Genomic DNA, 27,001 nt, shown 5'->3' on the forward strand with positions numbered 1-27,001 from the left:
ACATTTTTATACCAAAGATAAATTAGAACATCATATAACATATTGTAAAAACTTTGATGCACAAAGAGTGGAAATGTCTAAACAAGATACATTACAATTTAAAAACTATAAATATCAACTTAAAGCCCCATTTGTGATTTATGCAGATTTTGAGTGCTTTATAAACTCCAATATACATATTCCATCGGGATTTGCATTTGTAGTAGTAAAAGATTCTAAGATTATTTCTGAAGAGTTATATAGTGGTGCAAATGTTATGGATGTGTTTTTCGAAAGATTATTTGAGACTTATGATTTTATTAAAAGTCAAATGGCGATATATATTCCCCTTGTAATGACTCCTGAGCAAGAGGCATCTTTCCAAAACTCAACACATTGTCACATTTGTGAAAAGCCCCTATATTTTGATAGGGTACGAGAACATTGTCATTCAAATGGCCAATACCGTGGAGCTGCCCACAATGATTGTAATTTAAACTATAAAGTAACAAAGAAAATACCAGTATTCTTCCATAACTTGAAAAATTACGATGGACATTTAATAATGCAACACTTGGGAAAATATAATCGTAAATTAAATTGCATAGCCAAAGATATGGAAAAGTACATTTCATTCTCTGTTGATGATTTAGTATTTTTAGATTCCTATAACTTTCTGTCCCTTCCATTATACAAATTAGCTTCCAATTTAAATACATTTAGATTCATAGACAATCCACTACTACAACGTAAAGGCGTATTTCCTTATGAATACATGACAGGACCAGATAAGTTTGCAGAGTCTCTACCTCCAATTGAAAATTTTTACAGTACTTTAACTAAAGAACATATCTCTCCCATCGAATATGAACATGCAAATCATGTCTGGACCCATTTTAATATAAACAATTTACAAGAATATCATGATTTATATCTTAAAACAGATGTATTGCTACTGGCTGATGTGTTTGAGACATTTAGAGACCTGTGTTTAAAAGATTACAAACTTGACCCCGTACATATGTATTCACTTCCAGGACTAACATGGGAAGCCTGTCTTAGAATGACTGGTATAAAATTACAATTATTTCAAGATATTGACATGCATTTGTTCATAGAAAGTGCAATCAGAGGAGGAGTCAGTATGATTTCCACACGTTACGCTAAAGCCAATAATAGATATATGGGCGAACATTATGATCCCAATCAAGAAAGTGTGTATTTAATATATTTAGATTGTAACTCGCTATACTCCACAGCTATGTGTGAGACACTACCCGTGGATGGATTTCGTTGGACGAATGAGATAGACTACAAAAACAATCAAAATGATGAGTTTGGATATATTTTAGAAGTTGATTTAAAATATGATAAAAGCTTACATGATTTACATAATGACTATCCATTAGCACCTGAGAAAATGAATGGCAAATTAATACCTAATTTAAATGACAAAACTAAATATATTTTACATTATAAAGCATTAAAAAAATATGAGGAATTGGGTTTAGTTGCTACAAAATACCATAGAATTTTAAAATTTAGACAGTCCAAATGGCTTGCACCCTATATTAATTTTAATATTGAAAAACGCAAATGTGCTAAAAATGATTTTGAAAAAGACTTTTATAAATTGTTAAATAATAGTCTTTTTGGTCGAACAATTATGAACCAACGCAAGTTTCGTGATATATATCTCAAGGATGAGTCACTATTAACTAAATATGTCACTAATCCAAGGTTTGACTGTAGCAAAAAGTTCGATAACAATTTACATGCTATACATTTAAATAAATTAGTTGTAAAGTTTAATAAACCTATATATTTGGGAATGACCATTTTGGATATTAGTAAAGTAATAATGTATGATTTCCACTATAATTATATGTCAAAATTTAAGAATAAAAGATTTCTAATGACAGATACAGATTCTTTAATGTATTCTATAGTTACAGAGGATTTTTACAAGGAAATAGAATGTGACTTACACTATTTTGATACCTCTGGATATAGTAAAGACCATTTCTTATACTCTGATAAAAATAAAAAAGTCACAGGCAAGTTTAAAGACGAATTAGATGGTCATATTATGTATGAATATTGTGGTTTAAGACCAAAGTTATATTCTTATATTCCTCTAAAATGGTTATATGAAGAAGACAAACAAGCTTTAGAGGTGAAGAAAGCTAAAGGAGCTGATGGTGCTACAGTTAAACATCTCCTTAGACATCAACATTATTTGAACTGTCTTGCCACTGGGCAAGATTACTATGAGAATGTGACAAGAATTAAATCTACAAATCATCATCTTCAAACCTTAACTATGAATAAGAAAGTACTATCGTTTGACGATGACAAGAGGTTTATTCTGGAAGATGGTATCAATACTCTTGCACTTGGTCATTATAAAATTGATCAAACATAAATCTATATTTGCCATTATTCTTTAACCTTTCTTTGTCTATTACAAAAAAGCCATATTTAGTTTTATCCCAACATTGATGACAGAGATTTCTAAATTGGTTAAATGAAAAATCATTACCAACATGATTGTTATATACATGTTTTAAATTTAAATCATCTTGTTTAAATAATATTAGGAAATTTACATTATCACGTAAATGTTTATGTACTTTGCTGTAAGATTGACACAAGTAAAAACAGTTAATATTTTTATGTCGACCCATTGAAAAAAATTGTATAATATTTTGACTATTTATGTCATCAAATACAACAACTGACTGTGATTTTACATCATTTGGTGTGATTTCACAGTCAGTAAACGTGTGTAATTTCACTTCATCACACAAACTAAATATTTCAATTATTTTTTTATATTTTTCTTGTTCTAAAGATTTAGATATTAAATATAAGTTTGTAAATTTTAATCCTTCCTTTTTCACAATTAAATTGTAAATTACAACCGTCTTCCCACTTCCACTTGGACCACAAATAACACATCGAATATTGGTAGGAAATAGACCCAACTTCTTTGGTATATTTTCCTTAGTATGTACTATTTTAAATTTATGTTTTTGTTGAATAAAAGACATTTTTTATATAATAAAAATGGTGAAAAATAATAAGAAAACATGTAAAAAGGGCAAAGGTTTATTCTTAAAGCCTTACAGGGGTCGAGGGTTATTGAATACTCTTATAAATAATCTTCCATTTCCACTTCACATACCATCATATCGGTACTGTGGACCTGGAACGAATATACTTCAAAATTTAGCCAAAAATGTACCTCCAAAAAATAAGCTAGACTCTTATTGTAAAGAGCATGACATATTCTACATGAATAATCCCGATACTGCTGCTCGGAACAAAGCAGACATGAGATTAGCAGACTTAGCTTGGACTAGAGTAACGGCAAATGATGCAAATCTTGCTGAAAGAGCTGCAGCTTATGCGGTGACAAATTTGATGAAGGCAAAAGCAAAAATGGGAATGGGATTAAAATTTAATAAAAAAGATGGACAACTACCAGCTGTTAGAGGCCGCAAAAGACCTGCCTCACTTCCGGGGGGTGTACCTAAAAAACGAGCTAAAAAATCTAACACCAAAAGTAAAAGAGTGCGGAATAGTTAATTTAGACAGTTCATCTGGCACACATTGGACAGCATATCGTAAAAATAAAGATATTGTAATTTATTTTGACCCATTTGGAATCCAACCTCCAAAAGAAGTAATTAAATATTTTGAGGGACATAAAATATTCTATACAACCGATCAAATACAAGATTTAAATAGTTCTATTTGTGGAATTTTATGTTTATCATTCATAAAAAATTTTTGTTTATAAAAATGGATTCATTTACTATAACATTTTCGGGTACAGAGCCAGAGCTAAAGTCAGTGTTCTTTCCTCCCATAGAATTAAATGATGATTATGTAATTGGATTAGTAGATTTTCAAAGTTATAATTCTATATTTAATGTAAAAAAACCACTTAATACTTTAACATATTACAAAGTAGAGAAAAAAACATTACCAAAGGGAGAGATCTTAGTTGATGATTTAAACCAGTTATTAGATGGTAAACTTAAAGTTATAATACATAAGAATGGAGAAGCATTAATTAATACTAAAGTCAAACTTTTATTCAAAGGGCTTATTCCAAAATTAAATCAACTTAAAGGCAACAAATTAACCATTGAAGAAGGTGATGATGTTTTCTATTATGACCACAAAGCTCCAGTTACAATAGAAATTTCTGAAGGAACATATGAGGTGGTTGAGCTTGCAAAGGAAATTCAAAAGCAAATCCCAGACTTTTTCCTTACAGCTAATAATAAAACTATGAAAGCGACATTACTTTCTAGCCACGTGTTTGATTTTACAAAACCATGTTTAGGGTCTGTTTTATTGGGATTTAAAGGTGTTTCTACTCCTGGTGTTCAGTTTGAATCTACAAATAAAATAAACATTAATAATGTAAATGTGATTAGAGTAAAATGTAATATTGCAAACGGGTGCTATTTAAACGGAAACAAATCACACACCATACATAGCTTTTATCCAGAAGCTCCTCCTGGCTACAAAATTATTGAAGTTCCAAGAAATATTATATATTTTCCTGTAAATAAGAGAAGTTTAGATGTTGTCAGTATTACATTTGCCGATCAGCATGACAAGGCAATTGACTTTAATGGAGAAGAAACTACAATTACTTGTCATATAAAAAAGATATGAGAATTTATAAGAATTTATCTATAAGTGTACAAAATGCTAGGTTCCTACGATCAATAGGACTAAAGTTAAAATTTTCTATTAATAAAAATGGAAGATTTTCTAGACGTTACAGGGAAATCCCAATTCGACGATAGTGTGGTTAAAATTACAAATCACTCCTATGTTCCCCACAACACTTTAGCAATAAATAATTCCGATGAAATTCGAATATGTATTAATAATCAAGATTTGCTAACTCTCCCGTGTAGGAGTTATCTGTATATTAAGGGAGAAATTGAAAATCATGATAAAGGTCATTTTATAAATAATGCATTTGCATTCTTATTTGATGAAATTAGATATGAAGTCGCAGGTAAAGAAATAGACATTGTAAGAAACCCAGGAATTTCTAGTCTTATGAAAATATTGAGCTCTTACAATAAAACTACTAAATTGTCAAATGTGGCATTTGATTCTGACACGAATTTAAAAGAGTTCCATAAAAGTGGCAAGTTTAGTACTTGTTTGCCATTAGAACTGTTAATGGGTGTATTTGAGGATTTTAATAAGGTATTAGTAAATGTCAAACAAGAATTGGTGTTAAAAAGATCCAAAAATGATTTGAATTGTATATTAACAACCACTAGTGCTCCAGCCAGTGGTACTGCTGATATGATTCCTAAAATTACACTTAACTCAATTCAATGGATGATGCCACATGTAATACCATCAGATGGGGAGAAGTTACAATTACAAAAGATGTTACTGCAAAATAAAAATTTGCAAATTGCATTTAGAAGCTTAGAGTTGCATGAACTTCCATCATATCCCAATACTACAAGACATACATGGTCAGTAAAGACATCTTCAAGTTTGGAGAAGCCTAGGTATATTATATTTGGTTTCCAAACAGCTAGGGATAATAGTGCACGAAAAAGAACTGATGAATTTGATCACTGTAAGTTAAAAAATCTCAAAGTATTTCTAAACTCTGAATATTATCCTTATAGTGATTTAAATCTCGACTTTGAAAATGGAGATGTCTCTAAAGCTTATGAGATGTTTATGAGGTTTAGAGAGACTTACTATAATACTATCCCAGATCCTATGATTAGTAGGGCTGAGTTTATGAAGAAATATCCACTAATTGTAATAGACTGTTCTAGACAGAACGAAACAGTGAAGGAAGGAATTGTTGATATTAAATTAGAGATTGAAACTGCAGAAAATGTGCCAGCAAATACATCTGCATATTGTTTGATAATACATGATAAAGTGTTTGAGTACAATCCTTTGTCAAATGAGATAAATAAAATGTAAATAAAAGATGAAAAACATTCAACAAGAATTGGTTGACTCTGCAAATCAAATACGAGAGAAATATAGAGCTTTAAAACGTGGCAAGTTTCTAGAGGCTGAAGAGAGGTTCCAAACATTCCAACCTTTAATAGAGCCATTACAAGAATTAAAAAAAATCGCCAAAACAGAGAGGCCTCGAATGGAGATTCTCCCAATGACTCCATCTAGAATACCAATAATACCAAGATTACAACCATTACAACAATCTACTCCACAGAAATTAGATTTTGGTCTTTTAGCATCAGACTATTTAGGAAATTACCTCAGTAAAAGTAGTATGACAGACACTACATATGGTATTAGACGAGAAGCAAATAAATTTTTTATTGGAAATAAGGAAGTTGATATTGCCAATGATGATGTTACAATTGCAAATAAAACCTACAAGGGGACAAAAGGTTTGTGGCAATTGTTAACTTTAAAAGAACCTGAGGATTATACTCCGGCTGATTTGCAAAATTATAAAGAAATTTTGGAAGCTACAAATGGACATTTAAAGAGTTACAAAGATGGTGCACCAATTTCAAGTAATAGACATACTAAATATCTTAATATAATTAAACCTCTTTTTAAATCTGTTGGTGAAGGTTTGAGACAAGTGACTGGTAAGAAAATAGACTATATTTATTGGGATGATCCTAATGAGCTTGTAGATAGGTTAAGACTTCTTTGGCTAAGTCGCCAAGCCGGTAACTCAGGAGTGGATAATGAAATAGATTCCATTATTGAGGAATTGAGAGAAAGTGGAATTATTTATTAAATAAAAATATGTTTATAGATAAATTTTATCGTTTATATAATCCATATAATAAGCCTGCAGAACCCAGGGCTAGTAGTGAACCTACTTTAAATTTACAAGACGATAGTTGGAATGGTTTAAACCGTAAACTTGGTAATGTTAAAGATGGGGAGTTTGTAGATGATGTATCAACTTTGGGACAGACATTAACTAGAAAAGGTGATATCTTCTTACAAGGTAAAACTAAATATGAGTTTTTAGAATCCAAGAATAAAAATTGGAATGCTAAAAAACGGAAAATTACTAATGTGGAAAAGGGTGAAAGTTTAGATGATGTGCCCACTTTACAACAGACTTTAATACGAACAGCTGGTGGTACATTTGTACAAGACAATAATAATTATGAATTTTTAGAATCAGATAATGGTATTTGGAATGCTAAGAAACGGAAAATTACTAATGTGGAAAAGGGTGAAAGTTTAGATGATGTGCCCACTTTACAACAGACTTTAATACGAAAAGAAGATGGTAAATTTGTACAAGACAATAATAATTATGAATTTTTAGAATCAGAGAATGGTGTTTGGAATGCGAAGAAACAGAAAATTAGTAATTTGATGGAAGGTACAGATAGTAAAGATGCTGTGAATGTTTCACAAGTTCCAAAAATGGAAGCAGGCTATTGGAGTTTTAATAGTAAAAGGTTAGTACGTGTTAAACCTGCCATTGATGACACTGACTGTGTTATAAAAGAACAGACTATAACTTTTGATAAAAAAGAAAAATGTTGGGATGCCAAAAAACAATTCATAAGAAATCTACCAGAGGGGGAACATTTGGATGATATTTGTCTAATGTCACAATCTATGCATTATGATGGATCAAAATTTGTATATGGAGAAAAAAAATTTAATTTGATGGAATATAATCCTGATTTATTAGTTGCTGACCCCACATCTTTGAGTGGATTTAAGTATATAGATAATAGACCATATATACCAGAAAACTATGTATTTAAAAGAATGGAAGATAATCTATTGATTGGGGCTAATGGTGATGTATTTAGAGTTACAGGAAAGGATGATGTTATAAAAAATGAATGAAATTGCATACGAACTTCATAAACCTGCAAGAAAGAATTTCATTAGAAGGTCTTTCAAAGTATTAGGTATAAATGAAACCGTACAAATAGATTTAATTGATATGCAAAACTATGCTAGAGAAAATTCTGGCAATAAATATATTTTAACTTTAATAGATACATTTTCTAAAAAAGCTTATGCTGCTCCACTAAAGAATAAGACAGGGTTAGTGGTTACAGAAGCCATTAAAACCATTCTACCAAAGGGGGTTAAAAACATTCAATCTGACAATGGAAAAGAATTTTTTAATCAATATTTTAGCAAACTAATGAAAAAATTAAATATTAATCACTATCACACATTTTCTACAACTAAGGCTGCAATTGTGGAGAGGTTTCAGAGAACTTTAAAGAATTGGTTATATAGGGAATTTAGTGCTCAGGGGAGTTATAAATGGTTGGATTTACTTCCAAAGTTAATTCGAAAATATAATAATAAAGTGCATAGATCTATAGGAATGAAGCCTAACCAAGTAAATGTTAAGAATAGTAAATATGTACATGAGAGGTTGACTTCTAAAGTAGAGCAAGTTAAAAAGCCAAGATATAAGGTAGGTGATAGCGTAAGGATTTCCAAGTATAAACATGTTTTTAGTAAAGGTTATACTCCAAATTGGACAGGGGAACTATTTACAATAGCAGAAGTTAAGAATACAAAGCCTGTGACTTATATCTTGAAAGATGAAAATGGCAATATAATCAGGGGAGGCTTCTATACAGAGGAGTTGTTAAAGACCAAGTATAAGGACATGTATTTGGTAGAGAAGATAATTAGGAAAAAAGGTGATTCGTTGTATGTCAAATGGCTTGGGTTCCCAAGTAGCCAGAACTCATGGATTTCCACTAAGGATGTCCAAGGGAGCACGTCATAAGCCAGGAGCATGCCCGAGTTCACGCACAAACCTCACATGATTTTGAGAATATACATGGGAATGGATGTGGATTTGAAATTTTAATAGAGTTTGAACATTTATATAGGCTTGTATTGGACGAGAGCCGGGTCTTAAAAAAAGTGGCCAAAAAAAATGAGCCATATTCCAGACGTGTTTTTTAGTATTAAAAAAGTAGAAAGTTTATATAGGGGTGTATAGGTCGAGAGCTGGGTCTTTAAAAAAGTGGCCAAAAAAATGAGCCACTAATTTTTCTCATTTTTCCCCTATAAAAAGTGCCCTAAAAGTGCCTCTAAAACGCCGAAAGTGAGGTAAAACCATCATATTATATCTACTAAGTTCGCTTACGACAGAATCATAGCAAACAATCTTATTCGCATCCCTAGCAAATCTGTAAACAAAGGCTACCACTAGGTTCATTATGTAGGCATTACGGCGCAGTAATACCAACACAACAGCCTAAGATCACCTTATGCAAACAGTGCTGCCAACCTCTGAATTGCAGATGAAGCTTATATAGTATAATTCGAAAATTATATAACCTTTTTTGAATAAATTATATGATTCTTGTTGAAGATTATGAAATACTGGGAAAAATTGTTTAAGTAGTTGGTTTTTTTTATACGGTGTGTGTTGTGTTAGTGAATACAATTTAATTTCTTTAAGGGAGTGAACAGTGTATACATTTAAAAACTATTCTGAAAATGGTTTGATTTGCTATAATAATATTTTCATGCTATAATATGTATAGCTATTTACTACTTATAACTCAAAAATAGCTGAACACAGTCTAGTAGTATATTCTCTTAGTTTTCAAGTTCAAACAAGCATTTGGATCAGGTTATGACATTTGTTTCTTCAGAACGCAATTTGTTAAAACTGCCTCTTCTAATCAAATGATATCAGTTACTAACTCATAAAAATGTACGCTGTGTCAAGAGTTAACCCATTCTGTGATCGAAACGATGTTGTAATAATATGTGAGAAGCAAAAGCTGCAAGTGCAATAACTGTATCTGTTACTTACCGGTAACAGGTATCTATTTCGTCACGGGTAACTACATTACACGTTCTCTGCACGGGGCGGAGGTTATTTCTTACAAGCAAGATCTGCAAGTTGAATCTATCAAACTGTACCTGTGACTTACCGGTAACAGGTACCTATTCGTCACGGGTAACTACAACACACGTTCTCTGCACGGGGTTGAGGTTATTTCTCACAAGCAAGATCTGCAAGTAGAATCTATCAAACTGTACCTGTGACTTACCGGTAACAGGTACCATTTCGTCACACTTGACCGGAGCGGTTGAGTAGTGGTTATCTCTTAAAATCAAGAACTGCATGTGCAACATACCAAAGTGTACCTGTGACTTATCGGTAACAGGTTACATTGCGTCACAGGTAACCACAACACACGTTCTGTGATCGGAGCGGTCATGTTGTGGTTATCTGGTCCCTCGCCACCGTTCGGCACGAACTCTATTAATTGGTGTCTGAAGCAATAACATTTAAACTGGAAACGGTCGAGCTGCTTTTAATTGGATTACGAATCGTTTCTTTCACTGCAGGAAAATTGGTTGCATTCGGAACTAACAAATGATTAATTTGGTCGAGTACTGTCTACTATTCTATCAGAGGAGCGGTATTTTCGCAATCGTTCAATTAATTAGTTTCTACCCTACCTTAATACACGCCCGCCAACTATTAATTGGAGTTAATTCCATACGGAGTTCGTCAAGCCGTATTTGAAACGAGTTTTGCAGCGATAATTATTTCAGCACAGAATTTTATTTCATTGTTACTTATTTAATAAATAGCTTCTTAATCAGCAGTTTCCGTGTTGTAGATTTCACGAAAAGTACAAAATACCACAAAGCACTTGAAACTAACACCAATATTGTTTTAAGAAAACGGTAAGTACACGGTAGTGGTAATCGATTTCGATTGGACACTCCAATCATCATCAGACTTATAGGCGAATCAAGTACAAGCAAATTGTTTGGGATCCAAGTGTTTCAATGCTCGCCTTCAAATTTGAAGGTCGCTGGTTCAATTCCCTGCAAGATTGTTACTAGTTTCAGATACAATTTGTCATTGGGCTATAAATTAAAGATGCTATGTAACAAATAGTCAACGTTAGAAAGTAACAAGACCAGGGTTTGGACCGTTCCCTTGTAAAAAACGTAAAAAGATGCTAATGAAATAGACACACATAAATGAATGAATAAACATGTGATTAAATACATGTTGAACACTTCCCAGCAAACTCAATTTCTGTCCCCGGTTGAAAAGTACAATGGTTTGAAAGTTCCCTCTGAATCATTTTCTAAGCAAACATGAATCAAATTTTCGATTCCGTCACTTTAAAAATTACGCATATCAACCTTAGCACTATTACGCATGGCAACCTTGTCCAAGAAGCCAGGTAAGTATGACATAGTAGTTCAGGACTTGCCAAATGTTCATCCGGTTGCAACTCTGAACAAAAAAGGACTCAGATATATTTCACACCTATGATTTAAGCAATTAAAAATCAAATGAACCTGCTAGACCTTGAGACTGGTCTGATTCGAAAGGAAACTACTAAGGACAGTCCAGTACAGATGCACTTAGTCTAATTGCAAAGGACATAAACAGCTGTCCTTGATACAATGTTGCAGTTTACAAATGATACATTCACAGCTGACGATGGCGGGAACTTCATTTCAAGTTTTATTGCTCCATAAGAAACTTTGCCGGGAAGTACAGTAGTTGGTGACATAACTCTGTCTACTTTGTTGTCGGTGAGGGAAACATTAGGAATGTTTGTGAAGTTGACTGTGCATGTTTCATGTTTAATGTTTGCGTGGAAAGTCTAAAACTAAATTTATATTAGAAATTATCTTGATTAATTAATTTCTCAGATTTAGCTTTAAATTTTGAATTAAAAAGGATATAAATAAATACTATAATTAACATTTATTTCCAATGCCTTTAATAAATACCAAATTTTACATCGTCAGACACTTGTATATACTTTTCACCCTAGTGAAGAAAAGCTATACAATGAACAATTTTTATATGAATATTTTTGGGAAATATAATTAATGCCAATAGGATCTAGTAGAAAGAAACATTCTTGTTTCGTAAAAATATTGATACATATACTGAGTATTTTTGATGGTTTTAATGAATAATTATTGTTTCAATATTTGGCTAAACTATTGATATCCTTCGGAAAATGGAATTTTTATGGAAAAATATAATGTGAAAACAATTATTACTATTTATTAAATCAGCTGAGTAATAGGTGATTATCTAAACTAATGTTATAGTATGTTTTATAATGTTTGATTATTTATTTATTTATTTATTTTACCCTAGATATTTGATTTCATCTAGATATTTACCAAATATCTGTTGAAAATATTTTGTTGTAATGAATCTTTATATTGTTTTAATATTTACCTTTAGTATGCAAACCTACAATGTATAACTGCCTTTGTATTTATTATTTTTCAAACTATAGCAAATTTATAAGTAAACATTGACGCAATCCAGTTTTTACGTAGGTTTTATAATGGTTGAATCATTTCCAAGATTGATTCTTTTATTGATCTATATGCTAGCTACATATTAAAAAAATATCTGTTGAAAATATTTCGTTTTAACTAATCATTATATTGTTTTAATATTTATCTTTCCTATTGATATATTTTTTGTAAATTGGAATCTTATATGCAATTCTACCTTTAAGTACATTCTTGTTTATAATAAAGTTATAGGTGAACACTGATAAAGTAAGCTATTTTCACGTATGTTTTAATCAAATTTGAAGCTTAGTTTGATTATTCAGTCCAAAACTATATCTTATATCTTAAAACGTATTCTAGATATTAACAAAATACATTTAAATGAACTAATATCAACTTATAAACATTAGAAAGTTCTCAAAATCAATTTGACACGTTAAAACTTCTCTCCACTCTTCCTGTATGCACTTGAATGAGTCAAGACGAGCAGGACGCCTCATGTTGCATCAAACTATTGATTGATTGTTGATGCAACATTCGTGAACAGCTGACTTCCTGGTTCTACTCTTGACACAGTATTGTATAGACGTGTTGTAACTGGAATGTGCGTACAACCCAGTATCATGACATGACAGATTGTAATGCAATATTAGATTGAAACATGGCTGTGAAACAAATTAGAATATTTTCCATGACTTTTACGATCGAGGCGTGCATGAAGTTTTTCAGGTCTATGATTTTTTTTATCAAGCATCTTCATAACGTTAGAAAAAAATGTAAGAAAAAATTTAAAAACTTTTAACTTTTACCACAAATGTTTAACTTTTACATGTCCTTTTTATCTAGGGAAAAAAGTAACGATGTTGAGAATGATAATTCAAATATTTCTTAAGTTAGTCTCCAAACGCATGATTTAAAGAAATATTTTGAGTGAATTTGTTTTTATAAGACATAAGGCTTGAATTATATCCGTAACTATTCTTATATCGCTCTCCTTTGATTTTGTATACATCGATGATTTAACTTTATAATAAAATGTTAAGATCACTTTAAATAGATAAAGTTAAACACAACCTAACGATTATGGTTAATCTATGGAACATTAATTGAATCTAATTATTTAAGTTTTAGAGAATGTACTTCTTTTTATTGTCAAGTCCGCACAAAGTATTGGACAGATTGTAAATTATAACTATTTGGTTCGTCAAAAAAACTTGTGGTGCAAAAAAGCATACGTGTTAAAAATACTGTGAAATAAAAAAGTTCTGGGTTTAGTTTTAAAGTCCCATATAACCTGATTGCTGATACAGCCTCAGCCAGCACCAATATAGAGCACCGTATTGACTTCTGTGGACCACCGTAAATACAATATCTGCCTTGGCCAGACTGTGATATTAAAATACTCAGTACAGCTGACTAGGCCTTACAACTACAGGACCGCGTTTTATTATAAAGGAATGTTAATTCAGCAAAAGACATTATAATTTCCCAATACTGTCTAAGGGTTGCTTATGAAAGCAATTTTCAAACGTTTCTTGGTATTTATTTTTTTATTCTTTAATTTTATTCTCATGTGCATATTGTATGGATAAAGTATTATTTAATTCCAAACCTTCGATAAAAATACTAATCCGTGAAGGTTATCAGTTATATATTCACAAACTGTTTTATTGTTTGGTGTGAAAAATATGTAGATTCTAGCCTACTACGTACTTTTGTTTATTTGCTGATCATGGTATTAAGATAAATGGTTTTAAGTCTTCAGTTTATTGTTTTATTTTTTATCAACAGATTTTACCGTAAACTATTGTTTTCAATAGATAAAAGTACCCTACTACTAAAAATACAAACTCTTGGTGTTTCTACCAGGTAAAGTCTCATTATTGAAACATTTTGTGTAACTATTTACAGAAAATAGATTTAAATACGTATAATTAACACTTAAACCAAATATTTAAACCCATACTATCTCCTACGTATACTGAATTAAATTGTTACTTGACACCAAATTTTATGTATATAGTATTTAAGAACAAAAAATATGTTCTGGGTTATGACGATAGTTTTAAGGTCTAAGGAGAATTACATCTTTTGTAGGAAGAGGAAACAAGTGTACGACAGAAACAGTTCGGTGAGATTTCCTTTCTACTGTAGATGTTTTCATTGCTTCCTGTGGTTGTTGTTTCTCTCGCAAGGTAGAGCTAGTGTCGTTTGGTAGATGACAGTAGACTGGGACCGTGATGTCCTGTAATCTACCTACTTGGAGGTCACAAATTGTGGATATTTAATATTTATTGCTAGTTTGTGTGGATCTGATACTCCCTGGTGTGGATTAAAGACTAGCGAGTACTACGACTATCCGCAGTACTATCCTGATAATTAGACAAATTCGTAAATTACAAGGAAAAATAGGGTTTGGATTCAAAATTAACAGTCCTGTAAGGAACATGTCGGTTCATAGTCACTAAAAAGACTAAATGGATGGTCACATTTATCCTACAATCATTCATACTACTCTATTCATACTTGGCTTAAAATACCTATATTCGTATGGTTGCAATTCCAATTAAAGGCATGAATATAGTAATGAGATGGTGAAAGAATATGTGTTTTTTTTTTCTTATATCACACGTTTACATCCTAGTTTGCTAGGATCAAGTCCGGAATCGTTTTACACCTAGTCGTGGCATTATCACTTGAATAAAAACCATTAGTGATTGGTAGGACTTAAACCCGAAACATCGTGCTGTACCACTAGACTATCCCTATCATTTAGAAGAAAGAATAGTTGGTTGAAAAAATATTGGTTATGTTTCATAATATAAGAACCTTGTACTGCATATTTAACATTGGATGTTAAGATGCCCTGTGAACATTTATGTGGGGGCCTGAAAAACGTGTACGTATTCGTCAAGTTTTTTAGTTGGAAAAAAATGTTTTTGTTAGTTGAATGGTTTAAAATCGGGGTTATTTTGGTATTAACTTTTGACGAATATTTAATCATGGTTTCCATTAATCGAATATCGCAAGTCGATTAAAATTAATTTATTTGATCTCACTCCCCAAATATTGGAATTGTTTCCTAAATTGCCACCAAGATAAACAAAGGTTTTATTTGCACGTTTATTGATTCCAATTAAATATTAATATCACACCTTGCTTTTTGCGATATTGTAGCTATTAAAAAAATATATTGCTAGACAAATTCTACAACAACGGGAACCTACATTCCAAGCGACTGCTGCAGTCCGGGTCACCAAGATGCCTATTGTATACTCCAAGTACAATACAATATATCAACATGACAAAGACAACGTGTGTAGGGTCACCAAGATGCCTAGTGTATACTCCAAGTACAATACAATATATCAACATGACAAAGACAACGTGTGTAGGGCCACATTGTTCTCAGGAAGATTGTCCCTTTTTGTTGTCATAATTCTTGTTTATGTGTCTGCTCTTATGTACCTAAGCTTTAATGGATCTTTTGTTTTCGGATTTTAGGATTGTAGATGTGCAGTAAAACTATGGATTTTTTTGTAAAAGTTAATCAAAGTTCCAATAATAATTACTAATTGTGTTTCATATATCACGCAAGAAATATTTTTGATACCCCCGCCAAAGCAAACATGCAAACTATGCGAATTTCTATTTGCCCGATTATATTTCACTAAAATTCTTCCTTAACCTTGTCACAATTATTCACTTAAAATAAATTAAGTTAAATGAATATTGGGTTTGCTGCTACGAAAAAGCTAATAAATTATTTTTTTTTTGTAAATTTACTAGCTTAAGATCAAAAAAATAAATGCCAAATTCGGTTAACATAAAAAACAAGCAAACTAAAACAGGTTCTTTTTTCCCGTAAGAATAACATGACGATTTTAAATTTGCAGTTTATCTTTTCAATTTTCTCCGTAACCTTTAACCCTGCACAATCGCTTCAATAAACAAATTTGTTTGTTATTGCAACGAAAATTGTTTTTCGTGTCTGGTTACATAAAAAAGGAATAGTGTATCGGTCCCGAATGTAGGTCTACCATAGTACTACGGTAATTACTTATTCCCTTTAGGGAACTTCGCTAAAAGCATTTTTCTTAACCGATGGCCACAAAATCACTTAATTACTTTTTTTACAATTAATTCTTTAATAAAAACATTATCTTAAAAATGTGATCATTTTCGGACAACAAATTAAAAAAAGGATAAATAGAAAGTTAAGTCCAGATTGTGAACAGAACCCATCTTCTATACCAACATTTAAACCTCTTGCCACAGAAACCATTAAAGTATTATATTGTCTGGGCTCTTGTCTTATGCCATTGAATTTCCATTTCGATATAACTAAGCTGATTTGAGGTAAATACGTTTGTGTCCACGCATCGAAATGTTTAAGCATATCAGCAACAATCAACCCAGTATTCTGGGTTGTCACACACATACAACAATGAACATTTAGGATACGAATGTTGAAGACGACAACGTTGGAGACAACAATGTAAGCATAATCTGATTACAATGTTTGTATGCGGTGTTCCACAATACGCGGGATATTTCATTTGCTGTTGCAAAGGTTAAAAGGAAACATTGTTTGAGATCTTTTTGTTATGCGGTTTAAATATTTTTTAACTTTGTTGCGTTAAAAGTTTTTTGCAATGTTCGTTTAAATATTCCTAAGAGAAATACAATTTTATTATTACACTGTGATTGGTTATGCAGTTTCTGAGTTAGTGTAATAAAATATTCGAGGACTGTTTTAGTAATTTGATAAAACATGATTGATTTATCACTTGACACAGAATATTGTCATTAGTTGGTAGACCATCTCAATAGATTGCACCACGTTTTTCTGGCTTCAATTTTTTTACATTACGGAAGTCAATTATGTGTACAGTCAATGATAAAACGTATTTTCTCCCTAACTGATGTAAGTAAAATTAATTGTGTTATATGATACAGTGTGTATTGAGTACTATTAAATGTTGGGTAATGGGTAAATGGCTGCTATTTTGTGTAAGAAATGCGAATCAATTGCATATTTTCATTTATCGAGGATATAAACGTAGATCAAAATACTTTAATCTTTGTATTAATTAGAAATATTTCGCTGTTTTATAAATAGGGATTATTTACTTTTCCTTTTTTAATCTTTGCATTTGAAATGCATTTATTTCCTCATAAAATAGTTTTAAATGGAAACAGTGATTTTTTTATCTAACAATAATTTTACAAATTTCCATTATTCAATTTTTTCTGGATTGGTAGTGTTTCTGTTTTCTGAATTACACTTGTTGGATTGTCAATATTACAGGTTGATACCCGTACTAAAAACTATGCATAATTTTCAGTTAATTACTCAAATATTTTGTGGGAAAAGATTTCCGTTACGTGTTTCCGTTACGTCTGAGAGTTGACGTAATTTTAAAGTTTTTTGGTTAATTTTGTGTAGCTCATTGTTTCAACCAAGTCACACAAAACGAAATATCTCTTTCAACTGCCAGAGGGCGTTTGAAACAACCATCGTATGCAAATTATAGACATTATATTTAAATTGTCCATTGCAATGTCCTCAAAGTAATAAAGATGTCAAGGCAAGCTATATTATCTGAGAAACTACAAAATAGTTTAGCTTTAGGCATTACTTCCGTAAATTGCTCAGAGTAATAGTAATGGGGAGTAATGACTCTGCTGGTAACGTAATTTGAATTCTCTCGAGCATTCCTAAATTCTAGTTTAAATTTAGTTGTGAAGTAACAAATTGCAATGTTAAAATACGTCTAGCCATTAACATTGTAATGGGTTCCCATGTATTATTATGTGAGAGAGACACATTTTACTGTATAGGCTACCTACAAATTTATCGTTTTACAAAGAGATGCGATTTTAAATAACTATAGTTTTAGCTTAAAATTGTATTTCCAGGGGATATTCTCAAATTTTTATCGTATTTATTATTTATCATTGAATAGTGTCTTCTTTTAAAGGGTTTTAAATGGCAAATTCGAATTTTATTCATATATATTTTTTAGCTCTATTCATATCTGTTACATTACGATAAACTTTAATGTTTGGTTTTAGTAGAGCAAATACTTATCAATATCATTGACCCCTGAAATAGTAGGAATTTTTAAAAATTATTTTAATTAATTATGTGGTTCCAAATTATTTTAAAACAAAAAAGCCTTGTGTATTTTTACTTTGGCCTTTTGTACGATGATTCATCCATCAAATACTATCAATAAGGTAATTGAACAGAAAATGTCATTAAAACATTGCATAAGAATCAAAAGGTTGCCGGATCGATCCTGAGAAAAGTCAGTAGCTTTTTGATGGTTAGAAATTGGACACAGCTGTTCCTGATCATTGGGCTTCAAACCAATTCACCTGTCTGATGAAACAGCTGAACTTATGTTCACAGATTTCAATCCATTCTATAATCATCCTCCACAATTGGCGTAAAATTCGCACCTAGCGTAGCCATCTCAATTGATAATTGATAGCATACTCTTGTGCCAGATGGTATCAGCCATGAATATCATAACAGAAACTTCATGAACATACAAAAATTATTTCAGTAGCACAAATCATTTACTAATAACCGTAACAGCAGTTCGTACGCTTTTGAAGCTTCCATCTACATAATAAGTTTATTTTTTATTTTATTGATTATGAGGTACGTAACCTAGATAATAAGTTTTTACTTTCGGGCCCGTGATGTCATCCTATGCAGCTTATTATTTCGTGTCTGTTCTAATTTTCGTGATATAAGCTAACAATACGTACTTAACTCCATATTTAAAATTGTTCTAACTCTTTTTATTCAAGTTAAAACTTTTAATACCCACATGACCCTATGTTTACCTTGTTTTCTACGTTAAATTGTCACTGATATCGCTTCTCCCGCACTTTTGTTTTGTTACATAATACCGAGTATCTTCTAATGAAAGCGAAGTCGGTGACAAACTTTGACCTGCGGAGAACCGCAGACCTTCCGGCTTTCTTTTATAAATATCCGGTGAAAGTTGATACTGTAGTGCGATGCTGCTTTTGCACAAATAAATTTGTAGCTGAATTTGTTTAGGGCAAATAATGGTTGAACTTACTTTGTCGGACAATGTTTAACATGAACTGTGTTATGTTTTATGCCACATATGTTTCGGCGGTTTTTATAACTTCGCCTCATGGTCAGGTTAACAGAAGGATCCACTGGTGTCAAAATAAGTTGCATTCATTTTTTACTCGTGACACAAAAAATACAAAAACGATTCAAGACAGGCTTATTAATTACACGCGCGTACATAACCGTGAGCAAGACTGGAAGCAGACTGCTTCTAGTGTAAAGTTCATACGTTTCAATTGTTTGTGGTTGAGTATATATTTGCCAACGTAAGTTGCGTGATTTATTTCATTTTAAATACATACGATTTTCGACATCATGTACAATCTTATCAAGTACTGTAAGTATTTTTCACCACACTATGATGTTTTTAGCTGTTTTACATACGTTAATTGGTGGCTGAAAGCTACGTTTTGCTGGTCATGCCAGCTGTCACCGTGATTTTGGGCTGCATCATCAACTGTTCGCTTATAAGCTTAAAACAATTGTGTATTAAATACACAAGCTGTATCTATAGCATTGCAATAGACTTTTTTTGTCCCCGCTGCCTAGCGACTGTTTATTATTATTTTTGCTGATTCCTCAAATTATTTCTTCACATAACCTTAAAATTGTAGTTGTGTTGACTGTTAGGGTAAATTATTATTGTGGTGAATGGTGGTAATAGGGTATAGTGGTGAAAAATAGCGTTCGTACCACGGACCGAAATGGTTTTGCATCTCTCCATCGTTTTAAGTTCTTGACTTCGTCTCGAACTTAAAAGCCATCTCGACCCAGCAAAATCTCATTTTCGTTCCTAGGTACATATGCTATTTATAAATGTTTTTGCATTTTTCGTATTGATTTTGTAAATTCCGAATCTGCAACAAGTAATGATTGTGGATGCCTGAGGTGGTTCCTTAACACGAGTACAGGCTAGATGAGTAGTTTAACTCGCCTTCAAATATGAAAGTCGCTGGTTTGATTTCAAGCAAGATTGTTTCCAGACTTAGAAATTGGACCTAACAAAAATATTAATGTAAATTGTAACAAAACCAGGGTTTGAACCTTTTTGTTAGAAAAAAATACCTTACATAAAATACACAATTTCATATGCGTAGATATACACATAACCAAACAAAAACAAATGAATTTAAATCAATATTTCACAAACATACGATCTAATGAAATTAACTTCGAGAATTCTAAAAGGAAACTAATCGAATTTACTTCACATGACCCAAATATTTTGTGGTTAACCATTACATTTCCAACCCACGTTTACCATATTATAATACCTACTACTTACCTGGGTGAGAAATCTAAATCGGAATGGAGACATAATGTTTCAAAATTGCTCTAGTTTCGCCGTAAAACCTGTGATAAACATGCATTAGCGAGGTGTGATATCCAATATGTTTCAAAACTCAATCACCTCCGCGACCTCGGTATGGTCGTTGCAGGGCCCCGGGCCCCACAACTGGGGCCCCATCACGTTGCGGTCGGGCCCCGCGGGGTTTAGTAATCAATATCATCTATTAGCGGGCCATAAAGCACAGCCTTGGCACACTGCGAGGTGTGAAACATTTGTTGTGAACTATTACAGTTAAGGTTAGCTTATGAGTCACGTTTATGTATTTGATAAATAAATGGTATCAGCAAACTTCATACTCTCTCCTATATGTTTGTTAAAACCTCTTATAATCGGTTAAGGATGGCAAATCGCAAAGAATACAATAAATGTTTAAAGTTTTAAAGTTTACTTTTTTTATTTTAAGTTGTACTATTTTTTCACGAGTCATGTTTATGTATTTGAAAAAATAAATGGCATCAGCAAACTCCATACTTTTCCCATTAGTTTGTTAAAACCTCTTCTTATGGGTAAAGTGGGGGAGTATATTTTATAGGTGAATCACAAAAATTACGATAACTTTTGAAGTGTACTTTTTCTTGAATTTTGGGTTGTACGAAGAGTTTAAAATAAAACAGTACACTAACTTTTTATCACACTCGTTTGAGCTGTTTTTGTTTAAATCTGTCTTTTCCATTATTTCTTGGAGATGGGAGACATTAAAAATTCAAATTTTCAAAAAACCTAAATATACCTCTGGAGATACCATAATTAGTACACGTATGTGTGTAATTTAGTGTAAAATATGCCTTAATTACTTATTAAGTATCAATACTGTCTTCAAATGTTGATTAAATTCTAAACAATCTCAAATGAATCGAAAAAAATGGTTTTAGAAAAGGGTTACGATAGTAAAATTTTACAACATAATTTATTGAAAGTTCTAGACAGTTTCCTAATTTATGAAAAATATTACGAGTAAGTACCTTATCTTAGAGTAAGTACCTTATCTCGTGCTAATTCTAGACACAATAAGGTAACTTATCGGTAGCTTTGCACTGGATCCCTCCATGTGAGCTATAAGTCATCCTTTGATGTTAATAATAGCTTAGTGAAATCCACCTACCATGATACCGTTATAAACTTAGCATTTTCAAATAAATCAGGAAATATTCCAGCTTAAGGAAATTATATGCATGTTGTGTTATTGTTTAAAAAAGCAATTATTCCAAAAGAAACGGTAGATTTAAAACTGGATATGACTATTTCAAAGGGCGGAACGTGGCTTGAAAGTTATATGTACTAATTTTATTTTATTTTATAATTATTGCTGGTATTGGTGTATTTAACGCCAGTTGAGGTTTTACGTTGTTTTAATTTTAAAACCCAGATTTGTTTACCATTTAACGTAGCTTTATCGTTAGAAATAATAATAATCAAAGGTTTTGTTACAAATTACTAGTGTTTGAAACCAATCCTTTTGCAACATGATTAGTTTGATATTTGTATATACATTGTTTAGACAATTTAGCTTTTGAATACACTATTTAGTTTCTTAATACATTTGCAAATACTTTGCACAGCCATTTGAAATTTGAAGACAGATAATTTTAGAGCAGTTTGTTTTTATATTGTGTCTTTCATGGTTTTATCTTTCAGTAAGGCACTTTTGCTTATGTTTTTTTTCTACAAACATAAAATAACGTGTTAAGTGTTAAATAATAATGTAATCTTTCACCATTATGAACAACTCTGGTCTCAACTTAAACAGGCATATTTTTATAAATACAAAATTATTGTATGTTCTAAATTGTACAATAAAGCAATTTCCATTCATTTATATATATTTTTTTATAATTCAAATATGACGAACTCATTTTATTTCAAAAAGCAACAATGAAACATATGTCTTACCTACTGTTAATTTATTTTACATTTCCGTTTGTATTGTGTTTTTTTTAATTACCAATTTTGAAAATAAAATTAAATACAAAATTTTGGATGAGTTTGTAAACAAGTATTTCCAACACTGAAACAAGCCCGAGCAGTAACAAACACAATACAAGTAGAGTTTCTCCCTGTACACCAGTTATCACAAATTGTCACAACACTCCTCTCTATCTCCACCATACGTCTGCCTCACACAGGAACCCACGGGTTATCCTGTGAAATATGCCGTGGAATATATTTATTTCTCAACATGATGAGTTACCGGAAACACAGATAGTGAGGTTAAAAATGCAACAATTTTATGGTTTGTGTTCGTGGAAGGATTTTAAAATATTGTAAAATTTTAAAAATATTGTAAAATTTTTAAATATTGTAAAATTTTAAAATACAGTATTGTAAAATTTTTGAATATTGTAAAATTTTTTAATATTGTAAAATTTGCAAATATTGTCTTAAAATCTGTTAAAATATTTTAAAATTGAGATATGACTACCTGTTCGACATAATATTTCGGCTGATATTCGTTTACAAATTATGGTGGAAATTTAAAGTAATGAGTGCAATGAAAACCCACTGAGGAATTTTTTTTAATACGTAGTATTGTAAGATGTATATCGTTCATGATAAGTATTGGTAAGGTAAACTGTCACATTCAATTTTTTGAGAGCTAAGAGAGTAAAATGGACATTGTATGTGCATGTGTGTTTTCAAAAGTTATTTTTTAGGAATCCTGAGTATAATGATTACTCATACATTACAATCAAATTGATAAAAACATTTGGCAGTGATTAAAAACTGTACCGATTTAACACTACCAAGAAAAGTTCACTTATGTAACGATTCACTAATTTTATGTTAACTTCCACAAACCTTTTGTGGACATGTCTAAGACCTACACCATTATTTTGTCTCATCCACACCAGTGAGGTGGATAAAGAATTTTTTTTTCGTAGCCTAGATATATATATATATTTGTTATTGTTAATACCAAAATAACCGTTGTATATACCATAATAGTTTGTGTTGATATTATTTAGTAATGTTCAATGGCAGTTTGATTTGCCTAATAAATGTTTTTTTAACAAACGTAATTTATGAAGGGTAATTTGGCGTTAAATAAATCGATTCGCATCGAAAAACCTAAATAAAATGCTAAATTTGAGAATGTGTCCTCGCGTTTATAACTAAAAGGATCATAACTGAAATTTGGTATACTGTGCATTACTACCAACCTACTGTACATATTTACAATCCACCTACAATCTTAAATGCTTCAATGTAATAGTTTTGCTTTGTTTAGTATCATTTTAATGTAATAAATCAACAATTCAATGAACTGCCCAGAGTAGTCAGCTGTGAAGACCTCCCGCGGTTTCTGCAGCTCGTTTTCCCGCCACAATCACGTCTGTGATCAGAAGCTACGTGTTGTCCTGTGTAATAAACCAAGACGTATCTTTACACGTCCTGCTAGGAAATATCACGTTACCACCAACAGTTAACAGTCTAATAAACCTTCACATAAACTTGTTTACTGCGAGATCCAACTAGATGTTGTAATTTTGTTGTTCAACGATACATTTATACATATTGTTTCCTATTTGACCTACTTTTGAACACGCAATTGTAAATTGCTGACATATTTTTATCTCAGAGAAATATTAGATGAACAGATTGGGAATTCGTTATTTTCCACTCTTTTATCAAAAGCTTACACGTTAAAACCAACCATTTTAACGTTTAAATTGAAACATTATTTTTTTATTATGGTTTTTGTAAATTACAGTTATTTTTTCAGCTTGAAAGATTAAATTTGTACATTGCCAAAAATTACAGAATTGCAACTATTTATTAACAGTGAAAATTAATATTATCATATTTTATTTTACAACTCTCAATTTATTTGTACTTATTATTAATTTTATAGTATATCAAAATACAAGTTTGGGTTTAAAAATGTTTATACAAATATTATATTAAAAGAAAAAAAAGAAAATCTTAGTTAAAACCTTCTACAGCCATAAATGGTTTATTTTTTATTTTCACTTCTTCCAAATAAATCGTTAAAATAATTTTTTATGATAAATTTAGTGCGTAAAAATGTGATTGATCAAAATAACACGATGAATTTCAAAGTTAACAGTGAAAGTGTACCCGTACGCAGAACGGAGTATCACAGAAGATCACAGAGCTGTCAGGATCAATATGATCTTCTATTGATAAGATATCAGCGATCAATGTGATTGCACAACATAGACAAAGAAGTGACAATCCAAGGCTGACGTTGGGTCGTGGGATAGAGGATAAGTCATGGTTGTACATAATGAGTTTGACATGGGGCAAAACATAGTTGGCATCAGCTATCATAAGAATTGTTATTACTCGCATGTATGAAATATTCTTCAAAGTATTCTGTAAGTAATGAGGTAGCTTATGTTAGTTAGCATAACCTATCATATGTTAAGATTACTCTTGATATATTCTTCAATCGAGTCAAATTATTTCCTTATTTTTTGTAGGTTTTACAGTCAATATGATAAATTGTTGGATTGATCATAGATGCATTCATCATCATAATTTATCATTTATTTAGATGGGGCGCCACCTAGGTGTGTATTTTAACCCAAATATGAGTGAAGGATGAGTGTATAGTGTAGAATGGTGTGAGATGATCTGTGTAGCTTTGTTACTAAGATCACCTTTTTTACTAGCCAGGATCATTTATTTAAAACCTAATGATCAGGAACAGCTAAACCAATTTTTGAACCATCAATAAGCTACTGTCTTTTCTCAGGATTGAACTAGCGACCTTTTGATTGTAAGACAAGCACTATATCAGCTTAGCTACATAAATTATGAGAAGGCTACAATGTTCTGCGAAAAATAGAACTTTACCGTTTAAATATTTCTTTACATTAGATATCAAGAGTTCACCATCCTTGTAAGAGTAGCAAATAACTTACTTAGAATATGTTTTCTTTTCAATCCACTTCAATATATATAAAACACCTTTTCGTTGAATTTCAACCATCGTTGAGTTCTACATTGCAACTATTTAATACCCTTTTATAGGTTAAGTCATGGAACATGAACTATTTTCATCCCTCAAATAATTTATTGAAAGTAATCGAACGCAGATATGTAAGGGTGGATTATGTCGAACTCATCAAAACCTGTATCGAAAAGTTTAATCGAATAGTGATTAACACTATCATCGATATCCCGATGGATTATGCTCGATATTCACGTCACTCAGTATTATTGCAATCCTCTCTGACAAGTTCGACTGTTCACAAATGTGATTCCACTTTACATAATCCCCTTTGATCGTTAGTTCTCGCTCGAAGTTGTATAACTCGGTTGATATTGAACCTCTAATTATGGTATTTAGCAACAATGAATTTTACATTACGTCATCTCCTCGACTTCCGCGATCTTCATATAGAGAGGTTGAATATTTCGATAAATACCGTGTTAGAGGTTAATCGTGTTGGATTTTACTGTGATACCGTACAGTTTATGGTTGATAATTATACAACATTAATTACATAATAAAATTCTTGGTACTAATTTAAATTTGTTTATGTTTGGTACAACTAGTGCCTAAAGATAATTTACAACTAATTGAAATTTCTTTTCTAGATTGAAGAGCTGTTTCTGAATAAAGAGAAGTGTCAATACTGGTAAGTTGATTACTTAAAAAAACTAGGAAAACTATTATTGTAATAGTTCAGTACCTATTTTTTAGTACAGTAATTTTTCTAAACGTAGGTGCTATTGAGCTTTACTTGTTTAAATGTGTAAAAAAACGTTGTAATCACTTATCTTTAATTTATTCTGCTAAGATTGTCACTCATTGATATATACAGGGTGTTTTTTTAAAAACTTGCATCTTTATTTATGTAAAAACCGCAATAGATAGAAATATGCAGTTTGCGGGAATCATCTATTGACGTAGGAGGACCAATTGTTTTGAATTCAACGTTACATTCACATTCCCCCCCTTTCCCCCCCTGCCCCCAACTTAATTTTTTTAAACAGCAAGGTACCCCTTGTGACATATCAAATAAAAGAGCATGAAAAAAGAAAATTTTTGATGAAAAAAAATTGAAAATCGGTTCATAAATTTGTGAGATATTTCCCCCCTCACCCCCCCGGAACTTAATTTTTTTTTTAATAGCAAAGTACCCCTTGTGACATATCAAATGAAAGAGCATGAAAAAAGAAAAATTTTGGCGAAATTTATTTTTCATTTGATATGTCACAAGGGCGGGTACCTTGCTATTAAAAAACAAGTTATGGGTAGGGGAAAA

General features: G+C 31.5%; 1 protein-coding gene across 3 annotated transcripts in view; it reads left to right on the forward strand.

Annotated features, from left to right (window-relative positions):
* The window catches only part of LOC128985805 (probable serine/threonine-protein kinase kinX), a 173,720-nt gene that overhangs the window by 88,438 nt on the left and 58,281 nt on the right, over positions 1-27,001 (forward strand). For 2 of the 3 annotated variants that reach the window (XM_054405688.1, XM_054405690.1), the window contains exon 3: positions 26,331-26,371. The exons of the other annotated variant lie outside the window; for it this stretch is intronic. The gene's annotated coding sequence lies outside the window, so the exon portion shown is untranslated. The remainder of the gene's footprint in view (positions 1-26,330; positions 26,372-27,001) is intronic. 3 annotated transcript variants of the gene reach the window in all.

Source organism: Macrosteles quadrilineatus, unplaced genomic scaffold (genome assembly GCF_028750875.1).
Source record: "Macrosteles quadrilineatus isolate MER2022 unplaced genomic scaffold, UCM_ALF_1.0 Scaffold_2__2_contigs__length_208266976, whole genome shotgun sequence".
NCBI classification, from domain to species: Eukaryota; Metazoa; Arthropoda; class Insecta; order Hemiptera; family Cicadellidae; genus Macrosteles; species Macrosteles quadrilineatus.